Below are 23,603 nucleotides of genomic sequence, written 5' to 3'. Positions count from 1 at the left end.
ACACAATTGCTGTGGCTCCTCCTTCAGGTGCTTTCGTGTACTACAGTTTTGCCAAACACTCCTTTGCAGACCCTGATTAGAAAAAGTCTTCAAAATTCACCCTGGCTGGCAAATGTGTCTGCCTCTGTAAGGCAGGGCCTGGGTGAGGACCATGTGCACTGTGGGGGGCCTAGGTAGAGAGGAGGGGGCTTCTGCAGTGGGGTGAATGGGTATGCTCCAGGGGGTCAGGAAATGTGCACAGACAAGGGCTGTGTTGATGGTGTGTGTGGACCTGTAGGGGTGCTGTTTAACAATGGCAGAAGACCTGCACTTAATGAACAGCCACAAAGGAGAATGGCCCCACCTTCTAAAGCCTGAAACAATTGGGGTTCCCATGTCTGGGGTTCAGCCCCACTCAGCTGCATCCTAAGAGAGCTGACAACAGCCTTGCAGGCCTGAGGTTTGAGGAAACTGTAAGCTCCTGAGCCCAGCAATCAGCTACACTTGGTGCCTACTCATTTAACAGGAAAACTGCAACATGGATATCCTCTTAGACCTTGTAGCCAATGGTGCTGGGGCTCCCCCAACCTGGTTTACAAACAGCCAGCAAGAGCGGGAAAGCCTAGACTCCCTGGGCACCTGCAGTAAGAGTAACCATGCTCCAGAGGAGGACACACGTGGCCCACAGAGGGGTCACTCCTGGAACATTGGGACTGGTTATGAGAGGGAAGCAACTGCTGTCCTGAAAAGACATCTCTTACAGAAGGCCAATCTTCCAAGATCAGGAGACATAGCTGACTCACCTAATGCATAGATATAAGCACAGAGAAAGAGGCATAATGAGGAGTCAAAGGAATACTTTCCAAGTAAGGGAACAGGGCAAAACTGTAGAAAAGGTACTAAATCAAACAGAAATAAGCAATCTACTAGAAAGGGTTCAAACAAAAAGTCATAAGGATGCTCACTGATCATGGGAGAAGACTGGATGAAAACAGTGAGAATGTCAAAAAGGAATTGGAAAATAAAAAAAAGAACCAATCAGAAATGAAGAATACAATACTGCAAATGAAAAGTTCACCAGAAGGACTCAGTAGCACAGTGGATGATAGAAAAGAACAGATCAGTGAGCTGGGTGAAAAACTAGCAGAAATCACTCAAGCTGAACAGATAAAAGAAAAAAGAATTAACAACAACTAAAAAGAATGAGAAGAGTTTAAGGGAACTCTGGGATAATATCAAGCACACTAACATTTGCATTATGGGTGTCCCAGAAGAAGAAGAGAGACACAAAAGGATAGAGAATCTATTTGAAGAAATAACAGCTGAAAACTTTCCTAATATAAGGAAGGAAACAGACATCCAAGTACAGGAAGCACAGAGAACACCAAACAAGTTAAATCCACAGAGGCCCACACCATGACATATTATAATTAAAATGTCCAAAATTAAAGATAGAGAATTCTGAAAGTGGCAAGAGAAAGGCACCAAGTGACATACAAAGGAAAGCCCATAAGGCTATCAGCAGACTTCTCAGCTGAAAGCTTACAGGCTAGAAGAGAGTGGCATGACTTACTTAAAGTGCTGAAAGGAAAAACCCTACAGCCAAGAATACTCTATCCTACAAGGTTATCATTCAGAATGGAAGGAGAGATAAAGAGTTTCCCAGACAAGGAAAAATTAAATGAGTGTATCACTAAGAAACCAATTTTACAAGAAACTCTGAAGGGACTTATTACAGTGTGAATGAGAGGGCCATAAATAGGGATAGGAAAATTAACAACAACAAAAACAATCAGGCAATAAAATGACTGGTAAAGGAAAAAAATACAGTAAAGCTAGCAGATTTACCACTTATGAAAATAATATGAACTTTAAAAGACAAAAGTACTAAAATTACTGATTTCCATGATAAGAGGGTAATGGATAGACACACATAAAATAAGAGATTAGATATGATTTCAAAAACATAAAATGTGAGAGGAGGGGAATAAAAGAGTAGAGCTTTTAGAAAGAGGTCAAGCTAAAGAGACTACCAACACAATATAGATCGCCATATACATAGATATTATATAGGAACCTTATGATAATCAGAATACGGAAACCTATAATAAATAAACAGATAAGTAAGAGGAAAGAAATGAAACACATTACTAAAAAAAGCCATCAAACCACAAGAGAAAAGAGCAAGAGAAGAAAGGAACAGAGAAGAACTACTAAAACACAAGGAAAAAAATATCAAATATTGAATATCAAATATCAATATCTATTTCTCAAGAGTTACTCTAAATGTCGATGGACTAAATGCTCCACTCAAAAGGCTTAGCGTGACTGATTGGATAAAAATACAAGACCTATATGTGTGCTGCATACAAGAGACAAACTTTAGACCTAAATACACTCACAACCTGAAAGTGAAGGATGAAAAAAGATACTGTATGGAAAGGGCAAAGAAAAGGAAGCAGTGTAGCAATACTTATATCAGACAAAATAGACTTTAAAACAAAAGCTGCATCAAGAAACAAAGAAGGACAGTACATAATGGTAATGGTAAAAATCCAACAAGAGGATATAAGTCTTGTAAATATCTATGCATCCAACATAGGAAGTATGGAATTATATAAGTCAATTATTAACAGACATAAAAGGAGAAATAGACAGTAACACTATAATAGTAGGGGAGCTTAACACTCCACTTACACCAATAAATAGATCATCCAAACAGAAGATCAATAAGGAAACTTTGGCTTTAAATGGCACATTATACCAGATGGACTTTGGAGATAAATATAGAACATTCCATACCCAAACCACAGAATACACATTCTTTTCAAATGCTCATGGAACATTCTCCAGGATTGATCACATATTAGGCCATAAAACAAATCTCAATAAATTTAAGACGATAGAAATAATACCAACCCTCTTTTCTGACCACAAAGGTATGAAATTAGACATCAACTACAGGAAGAAAAGCCACAAATATGTAGAGATTAAACAAAATGCTATGGACATTGATTGAGTCACTGAAGAAATCAAAGGAGAAATGAACAAATACCTGGAGACAAAAGAAAATGAAAATATGACATGCCAAAATCTATGGAATACAGCAAAAGTAGTTCTAAGAGGGAAGTTTATAGCAGTTCAGGCCTATCTCAACAAACAAGAAAATCCCAAAGAAACAATCTAACAGTGCACCTAAAGGAACTGGAGAAAGCCCAAAATCAGCAGAAGGAAGAAAATAATAAAAATCAGAGGAGAAATACATGAAATAGAGACTAAAAAAACAAAAGAAAAAATTAATGAAAACAAGAACTGGTTCTTTGAAAAGATAAACAAAATTGACAAACCTTTAGCTAGACTCACCAAGAAAAAAAGAGAGAAGGCTCAAATAAATAAAATCAGAAATGAAAGAGGAGAAATCACAATGGACATCTCAGGAACACAAAGGACTGTAAGATAATACTATGAAAAGTTATACATCAACATATTGGATAATGTAGAAGAAACAGATACATTTTTAGAATCATACAACTGTTCAAAACTGAATCAAGAGGAAGTAGAGAGTTTGAATAGACCAAGCACCAGTAAGAAGATCGAAACAGTAATCAAAAACCTCCCCAAAAATAAAAGTCCAGGACCAGATGGCTTCCTTGGAGAATTCTCGAAACATTCAAAGAAGACTTAATTACTTATTATTCTCAAACTCTTCCAAAGAATTGAAGAGGAGAGGAAGCTTCCTAGCTCATTCTACAAAGTCAACATTTCCCTGGTACCAAAACCAGGCAAGGACAACACAAAAAAGGAAAGTTACAGGCCGATATCACTGATAAACATCAATGCAAAAATCCTCAACGAAATACTAGCAAATCGAATACAACAATGCTTAAAAAGTATCATATCTCATGATCAAGTGGGATTTATTCCAGGGATGCAGGGATGGTTCAACATTTGCAAATCAATCAACGTGATATACCACATTAACAAAATGAAGAAAAAAAATCACATGATTATCTCAATAGATGCATAGAAAGCATTTGACAAGATACAGCATCCATTTACGATAAAAAGTCTAAATAAAATGGGTAGAGAAGATAAATACCACAATATAATAAAGGCCATGTATGAGAAATCCCCAGCTAATATCATTCTCAATGGAGAAAAACTGAACGCTATCCCTCCAAGAACAGGAAGCAGACAAGGATGCCCACTATCACCACTCTTATTCAACATCATATTGGAAGTCCTACACACAGCAATTGGGCAAGGAAAAGAAAGAAAAGGGATCCAAATTGGAAAAGAAGAAGTGAAATTGTCACTATTTGCAAACGACATGATTTTATACACAGAAACCCTTAAAGAATCTACTAAAAATCTTTTAGAAATAATAAATGAATACAGTCAAGTTGCAGGATAGAAAGTCAACATACAAAAATCAGTTGTGTTTCTATACACTAATAATGAAGTAGCAGACATAGAAATTAAGAATACAATCCCATTTACAATTGCAACCAAAAGAATAACATACCTAGGAGTAAATTTAACCAAAGAGGTGAAAGATCTGTACACCGAAAACTATAAAACATTGTTGAAAGAAATTGAAGAAGACACAAAGAAATGGAAAGATATTCCATGCTCTTGGACTGGAAGAATTAACATAGTTAAAATGTCCATACTTCCTAAAGCAATCTATAGATTCAATGCAATCCCTATCAAAATTTCAACAAAATTTTTCACTGAAATAGAACAAAAAGTCCTAAAATTTATATGGAACAATAAAAGACCCTTCATAGCCAAAGGAATCCTGAGGAAAAAGAACAAGGATGGAAGTATCACAATTCCCGACTTCAAAACATCCTACAAAGCTATACTAGCCAAAACAGCATAGCCCTGGCATAAAAATAGACACGCAGATCAATGGAACACAATTGACAGCCCAGAAATAAACCCACACATCTATGGACAGCTAATTTTTGACAAAGGATCCAAGAACGTACCATGGAGAAAGGAGTCTCTTCAATAAATGGTGTTGGGAAAACTGGCCAGCCACATGTGAAAGAATGAAAGTAGACCATTATCTCACACCGTGAGCACAAATCAACTCAACATGGATAAAAGACTTGAATGTAAGACGTGAAACCATCAAAGCTCTAGAAGAAAATATAGGCAGTAAGCTCTTTGACATTGGTCTTGGCAGCATTTTTTCCAATGCCATGTCAGACTGGGCAAGGGAAACAACAGAAAAAATAAACAAATGGGACTACATCAAAGTGAAAAGCTTCTGCACAGCAAAGGGAACCAGTAACAAAACGAAAAGACAACCTAAATATTGGGAGAAGATATTTGCAAACCATAGATCAGATAAGGGTTAATATCCAAAATATACAAGGAACTGATTTGTCCAAACAACAAAAAAACCAACAACCCAAATAAAAAATGGGCAAAAAGTCTGAACAGAGATTTCTCCAAGGAAAACATTCGATGGCCAACAGGCACATGAAAAGATATTCGAAATCATTAACTATCAGGGAAATGAAAATTAAAAGCACAATGAGATATCACCTCCCATCACAATGGCTATAATTAACAAGACAGGAAACAAGTGTTAGAGAGGACGTGGAGAGAAGGGAACCCTCATTCACTGCTGGTGGGAGTGCAAACTGGTGCAGCTACTTTGGAAAGCAGTATGGAGATTCCTCAGAAAACTAAGAATAGATCTACCATATGATCTAGCAATTCCATTGCTGGCTATTTATCCAAAGAACTTGAAAACACAAATTCATAAAGGTACATGCACCCCTATGTTCATCGCAGCATTATTCACAATAGCCAAGACTTGGATGAAACCTAGGTGCCCATTAAGGGACATATGGATAAAGAAGATGTGGTAAATATACACAATGGAACACTACTCATCCTTAAGAAGTGACGAAATCTGGCCATTTGTGACAACAGGGTTGGACCTTGAGGGTATTATGCTGAGTGAAATAACTCAGAGGGGGAAAGTCTAATACCGTATGATCTCACTCATCAGTAGAAGATAAAAACAAGGACAAAGAAACAGAGACAGAGATTGGATTAGTAGTTACCAGAGGGGAAGTGGGACAGAGAAGGGCGAAAGGGGTAATCAGGCCCATGTGTATGGGGGTGGATTGTAATGAGTCTTTGGGAGGTGAACATGATGTAATCTACACGGAGTTCAAAATATATTACAGTGTACACCTGAAAGTTATATAACATTCTAATCCAACGTTACTGCAAAAAAGAAAAAGAGATGATAAGGTAATAACCACCCCCCCCCAAATTTAGTATTTATCATACCAAAATGATAAATTAAAGAACATTCAGCCTGGCTTTGCCGAGAGTCACTGCCCCTCCTTCTCCGTGTTGGCTTTGTGAGAACCCAGTGGGCTGGTCTCAGGAGCAGCAAGAGATCTGCTGATTATTTACCTGTCAAAGCTTTCTCTATCGAAGGAGGCTTCTGACTGTTTGGCTTATTTTTAATCTTGGGATCATTGCAAATCACGCAGCTCTCATTCTTGCACTGGCTGTTCCACATCTTGGAGCCAAACTGTGGCTCACCTTGAGTAATCATACATGCTGGCTTTAGCTTCTCTTTGAACACTTCCTCCCTTTTCTCACTACTCTTTCTTTTCATGTCCTTTTAAATTACATATTTTTTTTACTTACCTTAACTTCTTTTTAAAACTAAGAGTTGATGTAGATGACTAGTCATTTCTCCCAACTTCTAATTATCATGTCTCTCTTCACTTTTCCATTTCAGTGTTTGGATATTTAGTATTCATGGCGTCATTTAAGAAATGTCTGCAGGAGTTTGGGGAGGACAAGAGTGGAGTCCTCTTCGGACACCAGCTGCAAGAATCTGGACACATCGCGGGGCTGACGTGGTCCCCCTCTCTGAAGATGGCACTGGATCAAATGGGCCCCAGGGGCCCCACAGAGCTCCAGAAGGCACGTTTATGTGGCAATTATTCAGGAAACGTCTTTCCAGTGGCTGGTGTTGACTTAAGCCTCCTTTGAGCCATCAGATGTTTGCTAGGGGGAATGTTGAATCACTTTTTCAATAGGGTATCTGTCTTCGAGGTCATGTACTTGGTGACTACAGAGGCCTGACCCCTTAGGTTTTCTCCCCAGGCTGGGCTGAAGGAAGGGCTGACGTGGTAGGTAGTGCTCAGCAGAGGCCCCACGCCCTGTGAGTCCAGTGAAAAAAACATCTTTGCTCTCTTCTCACTAGTAAGGGTCCAATCTTCTCAGAGGAAACACACTGCGTGGACACAAAGGCCCAGCTTTGGGCTAAATGGCTGTGGCTCAAATGTGCTTCTGGTGTCTTTAGAATCTAGGGCTCCAGCTCCGAGGGCCCATGAAATTCGGGGGGTGGCCTGATGTCCTTCTCAGCAGCATCCTTTGTCTCCTACCTGAGACTCTGCTTTGGGTGTAAAGAGACCCGTTCCCTCCACACACTCAGCTGAGGATCAGAAACTCACTTCAGCTCCTTCAAGAAAAGCCCTGGGACTTGCTTGAAGGCACCAAGAAGAGCCAGGAGCACAGCCTGAGCTCCGAGACTTGGCAGTGAGTCCCTAACACCCTTCCCATCTGGGGGTCTCCAAACTCACGAACACTTGCTGCATGGCTTCACTGACCGGATCCCCCAACTTTTCTCCATGTTTTATTCCTGGCAACTCTATGGATTAGGAGGCAGCTGAGAGCTGAATTTGCTCATTTATGTCAATCACTGTCACATCCCTCCTGACACTCTGGGTATCCAGGTATCCCAGTGAGAAGACTACCTTACCTGAAGATGGGGACCACAGGTAAGCCCGCAGGACACTAGGCCCATCCAGGCTGCCTTTTTATGGAAAAACTGGCCCTGGCTCCCAAATGCCTTCTTCCTGCAAGAAATATGATGCAACTGTCACCAGGTCAGCTCTGCTTTCTAGTCTGAGGTTAAATCCATGCCACCTTCCCTGGCTAAGGTAGTAGGTGTTTAAATGGAACTTCCTTAAGCAGGTCACCTTCTACGGCTCTAGGGCTGCAAGCAAAGATTTGAAACAGAGAGAGAGAGAACTTGGCTCACATCAAGAGAAAGCTTTTGAAGGGTCAAAGCTGCATTGGGAAAGAGCCCCCTGATGATAGAGATGCTCCAGGAAGTGCAGGCTGGAATGGGGGGCCCGTATCTGAGACAGAGTTCCACATGGTGGCTCTGAAAACTCGCCCATCCCTTAAGTTCTAGGACCGTATGATAGAGTCCACGTGCACAGAAGAACTCTCCTATTGCACTCATGCAATCACGCCTCAGAGTCGAGAGGAGGCTGCCAGTCCTTACCGCTTCCACACGTGAAGCTGTAGGCCGTGCAGCAGGACCAGCAAGCAATGACCTTGATGTTCATCTGCTTGGAACCACAGAAAGCTCAGGCCCTGGACCAAGCAGCCGGGCAGCAGCACAGCCAGGGCCAGCCAAGCCCAGAGGAGCTGTCCTGGGGTGAAGTGGGAAACCATGGTGCAGAGGCCTGCGGGAGGGAAGAGGAAAGACCAGGGTCAGGGGAAGGCTGGAGGGAGACTGGGTCCCCAGCCAGCACTGCACCCCTGTCCCCAGCAGGGCTCTCAGCTAGACCCAGCCCAAGAGGGGGCAGAGCCAATGTCAGTCCAGAGGGGCGTGAGGTTGAAGGAAAGGCCAGGAGTTTCCAGGGTACCCAGAGGATCAGATCCCAGGGTCCTAGGAAGGGACTGTAGGATGACACAGGACAGCAGGAGCAAAACACACCTGGTACCTGGTATGTCCTCAAAAAATGTTAAACCTCCTCTCTGAGGCTGTTTTATTCATTTTATCTTTGAGGATAGTAGGGTAGAGCAATGGGGTGGGAAGAGTGAGACACATCCAGGTCAGGATCTGTGTCCCTGTCAGTGACAGTGGGGTGAGAGCTTGTATCTGTCCAGCATCCGCAAGGGCACAATGCACAGTCATCATTTTATCTGCTTATAATTTGGGTTTTCATATTAAAGTTTAAAACGGATTTATGGTCATACGAAGCTGTGACAGTGGAAACAGAGCACTGCTGGCAGTTCAGACAGGAACCCTGCGGGTGTGGACAGAGGAGCCAGGGCTCCAACAGCCCTTCCTTGGTGTTCAGGCTTTGTTACCTGTTCTAACCACCCTGGGCACACACTGCAAACCAGGGTCCCTGCACAAAAAGTCTGTGAGGAGTCACTGCCCTGCCCAGGCTGAGGACTGCTGAGGCCTTGGCTGCTCCAGCCCGGGAGAAAGGGAGGGAGAATATCCAGGCGACCACTTCGGGTGGGTGGTGATTCCTGGGGTTGCTGTCTTGTCTTAGTCCTCCTCGGCGGGTGCGGTCGACCCTGGAGCATTGGTGCCGGTCTAGCAGGGGCTATTGGTGCGGTCCAGCCCAGTGAGCTAAACTTTAGAAACAGCGTGGATAGGGCGCCCCTGGGGGAAGAGGATCCACAGAGATGGTGGTTGACACAAGGGATTCCGCTAACCTGGAGGCAGCAAGGGGCTCCCAGGAGTGTAGTTTAGAGCCAGCGCCCACCAGGGTCCACAACTGATTGGGTGCTGGGCAGAGGTGCAGAATCCCTGGGGGTCTGGAGGCCGTGGTCTCATTAAATGCACCCCCATGCCCCGAGACTCCTTCAAGGAAGACGCCTCTGCAGGGAGCCCGGCGGAGGCCTCATCATGGCACCGAAAGAGTTACAAGTTCAAACTGGAAAGGCGCTAAACAGTGTTGCCATTTTGTGTGGCCGGGACCGGGCTCCTTGTGGGACTGGGGTGTCCCCAGCAGATCACCTCCGGCCCGTCCTAAACCCCAAATCGGAGTCAAAGTCCTCCAGGGCCCCGCAAACACCAAGCCGCGTCCCCCACCCCACCCCTCAACCAGGGTCCCCAAGGGGCCTCCCCCACCTCTGAGACCCCCAGGCTGGCCACTGTAGTGGGAGAGCAGGGCGCACCCACGCTGGCTTTCAGCAAGTCTCGCACTCGTAACACTTGGCTGAGTCCAGGAGGCCGTTCTGGATGGAAGAGTGGGTTCCACACACCGAGGCTCCAGGAGGGGATTACACATCCACTGGGGGAGCAAGCATCCACGGAGGATGGTGCTTCCGCGGGGATATCGTACATCCTTGGGGATCTCACACACGAGGGACCATGTATCCTTGGGGGGAATCACGCATCCATAGGAGAATCGTGCCTCCTCTGGGATCCACGAAGGACTGGGCTGGGGTGCTCAGCCGGTGGGTGGGGTGCCGCTGTGCATGCACTGGCGTGTAGCGCTGTGCCCAGGCATAGTGTGAGTGCCTGCGCCGGCAAGGATGGCAGGTGCGTCCAGGGGCATCCAGGTGGGTTGGAGTGTTGGAGGGGTGAGCATGGGAGGCGCCTGGCCTCCAGCTGCCCCTCACTCATGCGCGCTACCGGCACCAGCAGGGCGGAGAGCCCGCATGAACCCCGCGTGCAGCGTCTGCGCTGGCTTGGGCCCAGGGCTGCCCCTGTGGGGCCGCCCCTTCGGTGCCACCCTTTCCCCTCCCGGCCTCTTCCGGCCAGAGACCAGCCTGCAGGAGGCATTTGGACCCAAGCTGTTGGGGGTTGGTGTCTGGTTCTGCTTTATCCCAAGTTGCCAGCAGGGCAGGGAGGGAGGGCAGCGTTTTCTGGTTTCAAGCAGGAAAGTACAGATCAGATCTGGCCTCTTGGTGTGGGTGCCAGCCTTTTCTCTGCTGTTGTCAACCTTCTAAAGGGCCCTGGAAAAGTACTTGTTGATGGTTATGACTGCAGGTAGATTAGTTGAGAGGTGGTTATGACACCGGTTCCACACAAGGTTGACATAAGGGAAGCCATAGTGTAGAAAAGAAACTATATTGTAACTTTGAATGACCTCTGAGTGATTAACCCAGCAGGACATGCACCCTCCAGGAGATCCACCTGCTCTGTGGATTTTATGACCCCTGCTGGTGCACGTACCTCCTAGCTGCGATAAGACAGTGACTTCGTTCTTTCGAGTTCCTTAGGAATGTGATGACCCCGGTGTATGCTGACAGCCATTGTCAATGACAGCTGAAAGATCAGGTGTGGCAAGGCCCAGTCTGTAATACCCGAGAGTCAACATTCCTAACCCCTCCCTTGTAACCCACTGGCCTATATAACTGCTTCCAGATTCTGTGTCCCCCTTAAGATGGTTCTTTTGGAGGTTAGTCAGCCACCTTCCCTCTTTCTAGCAAGCTGTCAGAAAAAAGTGGCCCTTTCTCTGCCACAGTCTTGCCTTTTGATGATCGGCTTTTGTTTCAAGGCGAGCACATCATGCCCTTTGTGCCCTAAGAGAAACCTGGTGATCGCGAAGGGACAAGTCTTGCTTGAGGCCAGTCGACCTCGGACAGGCAATCTGTGGGACAAGTCCCTAGTGGCCACCGAGACTCCCCTTGTCTCGGGTATGCCCTTCCTGCTCTCCCGAGCCAGTGCTGGCTGCCTCCTAACCCTCCCTATGGTGGAAAGAGAAATGGCTACTTCCGGTTGGTCCATGGGCTCACATCCTGGAGTAGGGGGATTTGTCTCAGGGGTGCACCACTGAGAACTTGCCCCCGCATCTGGGGTCCCCTCTTTGAGAGTGGGGACCATCTGGTTAATAGGGTGCCCTGCCGGAGTTGGAAGCACTATAGGGCTTTACCCAAAATCTAGGAATCGCTTCACTGGTGTCTGGTTTTTCTGTGTTTGTATTTGTGTCTGTGTCTTTAAAGAGCTCCAGGATCAGACATCTTTGGGGTGGTGACCTCGTTAAAATGCGCCTGTGCCTAAAGTTGTCTAATATCTCCTCAGGATAGCGGGTTAGATGCCCCACTGGTGAGATTTGGTTGCTGGGTTAAAATCCCAAGGCTAGGGTTGTAGGAGACAGTATAAAGGGGTCATAGCCATTAAGGCACTCAAAAGGATCGGATTAGAGTCCTGAGCTCTCGGGTAGGGTCCCAGAAGTATTGGTTTTTGGTGTCTGTTCAAGTTTGTCTACATCTGACTGTTCTAGTTGTTAAACTTGGCTGTTTGGGGACTGAGTATTTTGGTAATCATAATGAACTCGCTTTAGAAATTACCTTGTTTGTTGTGGCCACCTTGGAAAAGCCCCTTAAAATGTGGATAATTGTAAACAGCTGGCAAGATCACCTGGGATAATTTAAAATTACAGTGGCCATTTTGGACTCCTTTTGACCCTCCAAACCAAGGAACAGGGAAAAAGCTTTACTCTTTAAAGAATCAAGGGCTCCACCTTTCAAACAAAACTTAGCAGAACCTGTAAGTGTTTTCAGAGAAGAGCAGAATCTTAACAAGCTTGTTTTGTGTCCTGAGGGCTTGGCTTGATAATTGGCAGGTTCGGGGGCGGGGGGGGGGGGGGGGGGGTTGCCAAAATATGGGCAGACTGAAATATGGTTGCACCCCGTTTTGCAGTAAGAGATCGTCGGACAGAAATGTGGGTTACACTCCTGCTTGTGGCTGAGTCCTTCCAAGCTGCCGTCAGCCTCAGGGGAATTACATTGGTCATTAGAAGAAAGCCTTGGCCGGGCCTTTGTTGTAAGAGTCTTGATTTCAGGGATGCTTGAAATTTTCCAGATCTGATTCTAGCTGGAACATAAATATACTTTTGACCAGCGATGTCTAGGTTCCGAAACAATGGGAAATGTTAATTCGAGCCCTTTAGGCTGCAGTCTATGGAATTTGGTGACTTTTAGCAACAAGTAAGTAGTATGAGCTACTGAGTCCTCATTGTATTGATCCTTCACCTCTCAGAGAGAGCTGATATTTCTCCTTGTCTCTGTTTTTTTGTGTGTGTGTCATTTGGCATAAAAAGGAAAGACCATAGAGCAACATGCAGGCCCTCCATAAACCTGTTGTCTGGGCAGACCCGGAAGGCTTTGCTGTGGGCCACCCACGCAGTATGAGCATAAGGTGGATGCTGTTGCTAAGGGCATCTTGGAAGCCAAAAGGGCTGCAATATTGGTGGGCATGGGTCAAGCAGTTAAAAGCCACTAAGGTGCCCACCACCTCAAGCCGTCTCTTACACGTCCCCTACACAGTCTCCAACCCTGTGGTATCTCCCTCCTAGGTATTAGCCCGGTTGCGAGAAACCCAAAGCATAGCTAAAACTCATAATGTGCATATGAGATGAGGGTTTTTCTTTTTGTCTAGTGCTATGTCTTGAGAGCTTGACTCTGTGACCTCTCTGGCCACATGGGGTCCCAGTCCATCGGGGCCTTCGTCGTCTCAACCTCTGTTCCTTGGTAGTGCACTACCGCCTGTGCAGCAGAAGCCTTTGCTTTCTTGGACTATTTCTGGGAGGGGACTTTCTGGATCTTGTGAGGGCTGCTATTTTTGCATTCTTATTTGTTGGTGCCTCTTTCATACATAGACAAAAGTAATAACTGATCGGTTAAAAACTGAGAATGAAATATGACCCAGAAACTCCATCTTGGAGAAAACTTGAGTGGTTTCTCTGTGCCTTTGTGACATAGTTGGACGGGTAGATCAACCTAAATGTCATTTAAGTTACAATGCAATTTCTGAGAAATTAAGAGGTATTGTCCTTAAGAAAAATCCTTGCCAGACTGGAAATGCAGCTCTAGAGGCAGCTCAGGTCCCACCCGTTTCCCTTATCTCAGAGCTTGTGAACCCTCTGGGGACCATCTACCCCTCACTAATTCCTAAGACTGAACAAAAAACAAAGGAAGAAGAGCGACCTTGCCAAAAATCTAGCATCTTGAGTGTCTGCTGCACAATTGTTAGTAAAAAAGCTTAAAACAAAATTTGGATTCATAGCTAGGGAGTCTTGGACCTGATTCATGGCAGGAACTTTAAAACAACAGCCATGCAGTCTCTGTGTATGTGTGTCTATATATATGTTGTAGGTGTGATATTTTACCTCCAGACAGTATGATTTCTAAAGAGCTCTATTCAATTGGCTGAAAGTAAGAGCTTACATATATTCTAAATGTAATAGAAATTAACCCAAGTGTCATTCCAGTTAACATGATAAAATTAGTCTTTGGTAACTGAAAACTTATTTAAGATTGATGGTTCGATTAAAATGGGCATGTTCTCGGTTATCAGCATTGGCTATGATGCAGACATGCAGCCTTTATTCAACACTTATTGGTCAAATAAGCTGATGTTATCTGTACCACGAGATTGGTTAGCCAAAATAATAACTTAAAAAAATGGCTAATTTTGTCTAATGTCTCATGAAGTTTTGTAGGCACTCTAGGTGATTATGGTAAACAGGCACACTGAATAAATGTAAAAAAGGTAAAAGTGTTTGGGGGAAACTTTTTAACAATGATTGTGTGTTACAATATATGTACTTAAAACAACTTAAGATGGTGGCAGAGAAAGGGCATTTTCTTACAGCTTGTTAGCAAAAAGGAAGATGGGTGACTAATGTCCAAAAGAACCATCTTAAGGGGGACACAGAATCTTGAAGCAGTTATAAAGACCAGTGGGTTACAGGGGAGGGGTTAGGAATGTTGACCCAGGATTCGCCACACCAGATCTCTCAGTTGTCCTTGATGACGGCTGCCAGCATAGACTCTCTGTTCAGGGGTCATCACATTCTTAAGGAACTCAAAAGGACAAGGCACTCCCAGAAACAGCACATGAAGCCCCAGAGGAGCTCCTGGAGTGGCAGTCTCGCAGCTGGGTGGGGCTCCTTCTCAGAGTCTCTGGGTTCTGATAACCGCAATGTGTTCTCTTGGCCCTCCCAGGCCATGGGGTGGGGGCTGGGTCCTGCCATTGTCACCCCATGTCCTCTTTTGCTGTTTGATTTCTCCAACTCTTTTAACCAGTTCTCTCCATTGAATTCTCCCTGTGGAAACACCTAGTGCAGATTCTATAGAGACGCACTCTTCAAAACTCTAGTGACTCAAAGGCTGCTCCTATGTGGCATGGTGCATTGAACTGAGTAGTCAGAGGAAAGTCACCCCAGCGCCCATTTACCAAGGGTTGTTTCTAGGATCCATGGATAGAGCAGACTGGAAGGCAGATGATGAGAAAAGCTAATGGACTGTATGAGCATCAGGGGAGAAGGCCAGGAAGCATCAAAACCCAACTGAAGGGCGGAAGTATTGAGAAAATTTTGAGAGTGTATGACCTTTACCACATCACAGGATTCTGCTTGAGCACCATCTCTCCTCCTGCCTGCAGCATCCAGGTGGTGGTTACAGTGTCATGAAATGGCTGTCCCAGCTCACAGAAGGAAGAGGAATTGCAGGCCAGGGCTATTTTGCAGTGTCTGCTGACTTCAGATCTCGGGCCTTTCTGCTTATGTGTCTCCCTTTTCAAGACTTTCTCAGACTCTCCATCCTTTCCTGTCAGACTCTCATTTGAACTGGATTGGAGGAGAGGCTCATGAGTGGGGTGGGGGTGCTGCTGATGTGAAGGGCATATGTTGCCAAAGGGCATAGTTAACCGCCAGGAAAGTTCTGGAGATCATGAAGCTAAGGCCTCCAACTCCAAGATGTGCTTTGTTTGGAAGAATTTGGAAGCATTCCCCTGACTGGAGACACAGGACCGCCTGTGTGTGTGTTTGGGGCAATGGCTCATGCCCACACTGTCCCTCATCACAGAGCAGGCAGTGTTCCCCAGAGAGGCAGGCCACTCTCTCCCCTAAGGCAGCAGCACTCCTGGAGATGTGGGGTGAAGTGAGAGAGGAATGCGGGGTGGCTCCCTGCCCTCCAGGGATCTGTAAACGGGGTGAGTCCAGTGCTGTGTCTGTGTCAGGGGGTCTGAGGACATCGCTGTTCTCCTCCTTTGTAAGAGCTATTACAGGAGGTGGAGGAATTCCTCAGTGCAGGTTGTACTGAGAGTGTCAATAACAAACTAACATTAATTGCCAATCGAAAAGCCAAAAAAGAGGTCATGCAAGCCATCCAGCATAAAATAGCACCTCATGGACACTAGACATCCCCTCGTTCTGCTTTCTTCTTCTTTTCAGCACAGGTGTCACTTAATGAGTTGGTTTTCTCATTGTCCATCTGCCTCCACTAGAACGTCATACCTGGGAGGAGTCCTTCATCCCAGGACCTGGCAGAGAGGCGACATAATAAATACCAGTGGTGTGAATGCATGCAGGGGTCTGGGGTTATAAAGGATGGTGGTTTGTTGACATCCTGGTCCCTCAGCCAGTCATTGTGCAGACTTTCCCTTCTCCTCTCCTCCACCCTTTAGATTCAACAGCTCTGCTCGATGGATGTTCAGGGAGAACAGAGGAAGAGGTGAATAAGCCCCATGGGTAGCAGGAAGGGGAGCTGCTATTAAGCCAGAGAAGGTCCTTCCCTGTGGGCATGAACACAGCATGGATGTGTATGGTGAGAGGATTAGAGGGCAAGAGAGGGCAGGGGGTGGATGCAGCAGGAGAGTTAGGCTGTGACTTGGAGCGTGTTCTGATTCGGGGGCTGTGTGGGCAGAGGCAGGGGCTCCAGAGGTCTACGTAGGAAGCATTTAGACAGAGCATTGAGGCTGGATGGATTTGGGGGATGGTTTCAAAACTGCCTTCTTTTCCAAGTTCTCGGCTTTATCTCTAGTTCATCCTTCCTTGGGCAGCTGTAGGGAGGAGCCTGCAGGAGATGATGGGGGTGTTAAAGACCCCGCCTTCACCTCCCCGACTCAGTCCTGCTCCTGGGTGTAGAGAGAGACACGACTGCCTGCAGTCATACAGAGGTCCACAGGGAAGGGAAAGGTCTGCATGAAGTCCTACAGGGACTTTCAGCAAAGAAGACAGTAAAGGGCCCCTCCCCTGTAAAAATTCCAAAAACCAATACAGTGTAAAGGGCAAAAGAAGTGTAAAGGAGCCCAGAAAATTCTGATTTTCTCTACAACAGCTAAGTCATGCATGATACTTTTCAGCAAGTTCTTCCACTAGCATCACAGCCCCGGACTATACTTGGAGAACTCTGGGTCCCATTTCCAGAACAGAGCCATGACCCATATGAAATTTTGTCCAGAGAATCCTGTCTCTGAGGCAGCATCTGGGAAGACCAGAGCCTTCCCCTGGGTTGAGTTAAGCCCCTCATACAGTACGCAAGGCCCATAAAGGTAGAAGGACCCAGGATACTCTTTGTGGTCTGTGGAAGATTGTCCACCATTGTACCTCTCTCCCTGATCAGCCCTCAATCTAGTGACTTTGCATGTCCTCCCATCTGCAGGTGTAGTCTTTTTCCATAACTCTGGAATTTCCCTGGCCTTTTGACTTGCTTTGGTCAATAGAAGACAGCAGAGAGGTAACTTATGAGCCTTTACTTCAAGACACCTTGCATGCTACCTCTCGTTCTCCTGGGATCCTGGAAGACACATTGAGAACAAGCCTGGGTGAGTCTGAGATGAGAAGAGACTCTGCTCAGAGCTTCCCATTGTCTCAGCCAGAAGGCAGCCGCAGTCAACCTGGAAGCTGACTGCAGATGCAGGAGTAAGCCCAGGTGTTCTGTGATGAATTGTGTCCCCCCAAATTCATATGTTGTGGTCCTAACCCCTAGTACCTCAGAATGTAACGATATTTGGTGATAAGTTCTTTAAAGAAGTAATTAAATTAAAATGAGTTCATTAGGGTGGGCCCTAATCCGTGATGACAGCTGTGCTGACAAGAGTAAATTTGAACACATATGTGCACAGCAGGAAGACCATGGGAAGACACAGGGAGAAGTCAGCCCTTGGCAAGTGAGAGAGAGAGGCCTCAGAAGAAGCCAACCTCGCTGACATCTTGACCTTGGACTGCCAGCCTCTATAATTGTGAGGGAATCAATTTTTATTGCTTAAACCACCCAGGCTATGGTCCTTTGTTGTGACCGCCCAGAGGACTAATGACTGGTAGGTGAGACCCGAAGATTCCCTTGACTGAGCCCAGCTCCTCTTGCCAACCATGGAATCACGAGCTCCGTAGGTGGTGGGTGTTTTAAGACACTGTGTTCTGGGATGGGGTCTCACAGAGTCAACTGGTAAACTTTAGAAGGGCCAGGAAATGGCTCAGCATTAATGGAAAACAGAATAAGGTGAATTCCTGATTGAATGTCCCTCCTTTTCTCGCCCTGCATACACATCTGCCATATGTGGGGACACCACAGTTCCCTGCCGTAATTAGGCATCTAGAATCCCCTCTTCTTCAACATTTCCTTGTAAAAGCATCTCCCACCCCAGCCACGCCAGGCCTCCCCACTCCTAGGCCCTGTCACGCACATGTCCATTCCCTCTCTGCTTCCACACACACATCTCTCCCAGACACTGTTACACATAGTAACCATCTTTCTTACATACAGCACGGGTCATTTCTTTATTTTCAGGAAATAATCACAGCACTTTCAGGGTTAAAGTCAGCCCTTTTTTTCATTCTCTGGCTGCTTGTTCTCCCGAGTTCTTCAGCTCACCACAGCGCCGACAGCATTTCCCTATTCCAAAGATCCAGCATAAACCAATAGTTTCATGATCTTCTGGGCAAGAAAAAAGTTTACATTGGCCATAAGCACGATTGCAGTTCTCTTCTGAGTCTAGGACAAGGACCCGGGCTGTGGAGAGGAAGATCTTTGAGTCACTCAGTCGGGAGCAACATTCACTGTGAATGCAGGGTCGTGACATGTGCACCGCAGAGCCGGGAGGAGCGGCTCCTTCTGCAGGCGCCTCCCTCAGAAACCCTATGGAGCCCCCGCTCCTTCTGCTCTGCTGCCACTGCTATGTTGGTTCCTGGTGGGCAGGACAGCCTCTGCTCTAAAGAGGGCAGGTACTGAAGTGTCTGCCCAGAATGCTGACTCAAGGCTCCCCTGCCTGCACCCCAGAGTCCAGCCCCTGCTCCAGATGTTCAAGGGGACTCTGTGCAGCCTCATGCAGCCTGATGAGGACCAACCCACACTGCACACTCCGACATGCCCTGGACACAAAAGGACAGGAGAGATTGGGCCAGAGGAACTGGGCAGAAAGAGAAGATGGGGGAAAAAAAAAAAAAGAGAAGATAGGGTCCCCTGTGCTGCCTCCAGGTGTCAGGAGGGGCTGGCGTGTGGGCCTGTCACAGTATGGTGCACAGTCAAGAACACACACAATAAAAGGGCAGGGGTCACAGAGGGGGAACACACCTGGCGTGTCTCTGCTGCTCTATAAGGCCCCTCCTATGCTCTCCCTTGTTTGTCCTCAATCAGACTCTGTAGGACTCTGGGGTTTGTAATCCTTTTCAGGAGAAGACAGGGTTAAGTCTGAGGACAGTTCGGTGACTTGTCTAAGTGCACACTGCGAGTCAGCATCGGAGCTGAGAAACACACACTAGTGTTTTGGCTCGTGGGTCCGGCTCTCTCCTTTATCCTGGGCTCTCTCCCAGGCAGGGAAGTCAGACAGCAAATGAGCCCTGGGGACGGCACCTCCTACATGAAGTTATCCCCATGGCCTGTTCCAAGGCTAACCTCACCTTCCAGCCTCAAAGCCTGGCCTGGCCCAGTGGTATTGTGTCTACCTACTCACTGGGCCATGTTCCAAGGCAGTGACCCCAAATGTAGCCTGAGAGATACTGAGGGCCATGTTTCAGTCCATCAAGAGACAGCTCAGAATCTACCCTGAGACTTTCATTCTTTGGTTGATGCTCTCCTTGATGCTCAGATTCATTACGTATTTCCAGACATTGAGCCACTATGCCTATATTCCCCAGGCCCCCAAGCCAATCTGGCTTCAGAGCTCACCTGTAGCAAAGTGAGCAACAAGGATGAAGCAGGTCAGGAGCACGAAGCAGAGTCCCCGCATGGTGAACGCCGGCTGGACCCTGGGTGGCAGGAGAATGCGGTGGACCTGCTCTGAGACTGGGATCCAGCGAGGCTGCTGTGGGCGGAGGAGCCTCTATTTCTATGCCTCCTGGGTGCTTGCACAACAGCAGTTGTTTGGAAACCTTGCCTGCTATGATCCTGATTACAGACAACTATTGATATCTGTACATGGGATGCTGTTCATTACCCAACCCCTTCCTTCAGGCATTCCATCCAGGTTCCGGGAATGACCTCACTTCTCACTCTGACATGGGATGCTTGACCCACACACCTGACCTCAGAGAGTGTGTGAGGATGGACCCCTAACCAAGGCCTCAGCAACCAGAGAGGACATTCCTCTCACCAAAATGATGATCAGGGCTGGGTTGTGGCAGAAACCTTCATGAATGTGAAGCCCAGCATGGTTGTTCAATTGTTGGAGAAAGAAAAACTCTTTTTGTTTGAAAGGTACAAAAACAATGTTGCCCCAGGATTGCAGCAGCCATTTCCCATTTGTAAAGAAGTGGATCTGGGCATAAATCAGACATCAGTGAAAATAGCCTGCGTTCTTGCGGACACTGTGTCCACAATGGGTCCAAGGACCTCAAGTTCTGACCTTCCTCTGGATGGCTCCAACCGTGGCCCTTGTTTGTTTTCTCCAGGTTTAGCTGAGTTCTTGGTTATCTGTAATTGCAAGTGTGTTGGTTGGCAATGAGATTGAGGCTGCGAGGCAGAGGAAGCCCAGCCATGACAGGGGGCTGCCCCTGGGAATAGAGTTGTGCTTTTCTACTAGTCAGGTAAAGCAATAATATCACATATGAAATGTGAGGAATGTTCTTGGTTTCCTATACAAATCATGGGATCCCCGGAAATGCTTCAGGGCGGGGGGTATTCGCAGCCATATCTTTGCTGTGCTGTCTTCTTGCACATTCTCATGGGCCTCCTCTGTGTTCAAACCTGCAGCAGAAGCAGCTCTGGCATGTCACAGGGTCACGAGAAGGATGCGCGCACTCTTGCTCTTCTATGATTTGCTCTGATAACAGCGAGTCCTGACAGAGCAGACGCTCCTGCAGCAGGAGGGAAGTCCCTTCTTCCTGGGTCTGGAGCTGGATTCCTTTCCTGAGGAGGCTGCTGTTACAAATGACCACATACTTGGGGCTTCAAACAACAAAAATTGATTCTCTCAGAGCTGAGGAGGCCGGAACTCTGAGATCAGTGTCCCTGGTCCAAAGTCACAGTGTTGGCTGGGCCACGCTCCCTCGGAGGCTCTAAGGAGAGTCTGTCCTTTGCCTCTTGAAGCTTCTGATGGCTACCGGCACCCCTTGACTTTCCACCACATCCCTCCAGTCTTGGCCTCCGTGGACCCATTGCCTCCTGCTCTTCTGTGGGTTCTGATTTCTCTCTGCGTCTCTCTTATGTGTGGTGGAATTTAGGGCACACCTGAAAAATCCAGGATAATCTCCCATCTCAAAACTCTTAACGTAATCACGCCTGCAAAGTCCCGTTTACCAAATAGGTCAACTTCACAGGTTCTAGAGCTGACAGCTGATGCCTGGGTGGCCATTATTCAGCCTACCACGGGGGCTTTCAGATGTCCCCATTTGCTTCACAATGGACCCAGGAAGGAAGGCTCAAGCTTCATGGTCACAGTGGTGCATTGCCCTCTGTGGTGGCAGCAAGTTATCACCCATCCAACTAACAACTGCTTCCATGGATGCCTCTGTAGCTGCCTTCATGCTCCAAGCTGGAAGGTGGGAGCCAGGGAGAATCCATCCCCACAACAGGGACATGACAGCCTCTTGTTTGCTGACTCCAGGGGAAGGATCAGGAAGCAGAGCGTCAGCTTAGATTTTGAAGCTCAAATGGGGAGACTTGCCTCTGGGTCTGACTGATCTGGTTCTCACTGGCCTCCCCATCCTGGGAGAAGACATTTCCCAACCCCACTGTGGGCAGTGCTGGCAGAGTGAACCGTGCTCAGTGTTTATCCTGTTATTTCATCAGAAAGTCGGTTTTCCCACTGTCAGCTAGCCACCAGAATTCCGCATTCCTCACTGACATATTGCCTCCATGGAGCTGGAGAAAGGTGGGCTTTCCATGACTTTCATCGTTAACTAGTCTCCAATTATTCCAGGATCTCTTCTTTTCCTGGTCCTTTTACCAGGGGTGAATGAATGTCTGTTTTTTGTATGGGTGATTATTGCAGCACTAGTTTAAAGTGAACTGACAGCAGATCTCTGGTCCAGGCTCATAGAAAGGATTATACTGTAAAGGGCGGAACACGGTCACTGAAGGCAATGACGATGTTTTGTGTTCTTTACAATCTCCACCCAAACCTGCATGTTTCATGTGACAAGGCCCTGTTGCAGGTTTGCTTAGTGGAATGACAGACATCCCACATCTGGGATGTCTGACCCAAATTCCTCCATCACAGTCCACATGGGGTCACTTTCTCCCCATGAAGAGCAACAGCTCACATTTGCTGCATGAGGTTGGGTACCATAGACACTCCCATCCAGCCTGTTTATGGGTCCTACCCTGGCGCAAAGGAGGCCCCTGTGTGGCCCTTGGGTGTTAGCTGTCACACTGGCATCTGGGAAGTTCCCCAGTGTCTATGTTGCCCCTGCTGGCACCTCACCCAGCTCTCAACATTTCTGGCCACAAGGCACCCAGCTGTGCTTCTCAGGCTACTTGCATTTGGCCCTGGAAGGGACCACTGAGACTTGGTTCTCACTTGGAGGGAGACACATCCAAGGTTTAAAATCGAAGGTCTATTTGTACAAGTAATCACTGAGGGCAGATGTTCTTGAACAGAGTCAGGCTTAACAGTGATGAATAATGAACAATAATCAGATATATTGGAGTATATGAGGAAGTCATTTGGCTTAAAACTCATTCAGCCTGAGCTTGTTTTTCCAAAGAGGCCTGACGTGGCCTGTGGAGCATGCATTGTATATCTGCTTGAAACATTTACTATGACCCAAAGACAAGAATGATGCCCTTCAAGATGGGGATGTAACTTCCCCCCATATCAGCATTTGTTTAAGGATTAGCATTTGGTCCTGGGAACTAAGGATCATTACTGACCTGCTGTGCTCAGTTTGGGACCATGGACGTGCTGTGCCAGATAAGATGATTTGACAGCTGTAAAAGAGATATTCCTCTCATGTGTGATGTGCTCTCTTTGTTCCAAGAAGGTATATAACCACTCTGTACATCCCACTTCGTTGTTGACCTTCCTTCCTTGGGGAATAAAGTACCCAGGCTATACTCATCAAATGTGGCTCGTAATAAGGCAACGCCAATTTTGACTTATAGATGTACTATGGATAATTTGCATTGACGTTTCTTGGTGTTATAGCAGCAAGATTTCAGAGAAATCCACTGGAGACCACCTGGAATCTACACTGAACTGGCCTTTGGTACAAACTGACCCATTGACCCGCAAAATCACTGCATTCTTCAGGTGACCCTGTAATTTCCCCTGAAACTTGGATTTCCTTATTTTAAGTCAATGTTGTAGAGTTTATATGAGCTCTTTCCATCCTTAAGACTAGGTGCCTTAAGGGGATACTGGCACATAACATCAGTAATAGGAACCTAGGGAGGAATTCCTAAGACAGACAAACCTAGGAGGAATTCCTAAGAAAGAGAAACCTAGGGGGAATTCCTAGGGAAGATAAACCCAAGGGGAATTCCTAGGCCTTAGGAGCCTAGAGAGGTAACTTCGGAGTGAATAAGGAAGGCTGACCTTTTAATCTGGCTCTAAATTAGAAAGAATTGTGTTTATGAAGTCTGAACAAACCACTTGATAGAGAAAGGAGAGTCTGAACTTGTTCAGCTCTGAAGAGAAGGGACACAAGGTC

The 23,603-nt window shown here is 46.5% G+C and overlaps 1 long non-coding RNA gene across 1 annotated transcript; it reads right to left on the bottom strand.

The window, feature by feature from the left end:
• Positions 1-18,269: 18,269 nt before the first annotated feature.
• On the bottom strand, positions 18,270-19,809 carry LOC103557229 (uncharacterized). The gene is made up of 2 exons (XR_546410.2): positions 19,681-19,809; positions 18,270-18,525 (listed from the first exon to the last, which is right to left on the bottom strand). It is a non-coding gene; the product is annotated as an uncharacterized lncRNA (long non-coding RNA).
• Positions 19,810-23,603: the final 3,794 nt, after the last annotated feature.

This window comes from Equus przewalskii, chromosome 28 (genome assembly GCF_037783145.1).
Source record: "Equus przewalskii isolate Varuska chromosome 28, EquPr2, whole genome shotgun sequence".
Taxonomy (NCBI): Eukaryota; Metazoa; Chordata; class Mammalia; order Perissodactyla; family Equidae; genus Equus; species Equus przewalskii.
The sequence above is the reverse complement of the archived record's forward strand: the minus strand, read 5'-3'. Positions and strand labels throughout refer to the sequence as shown.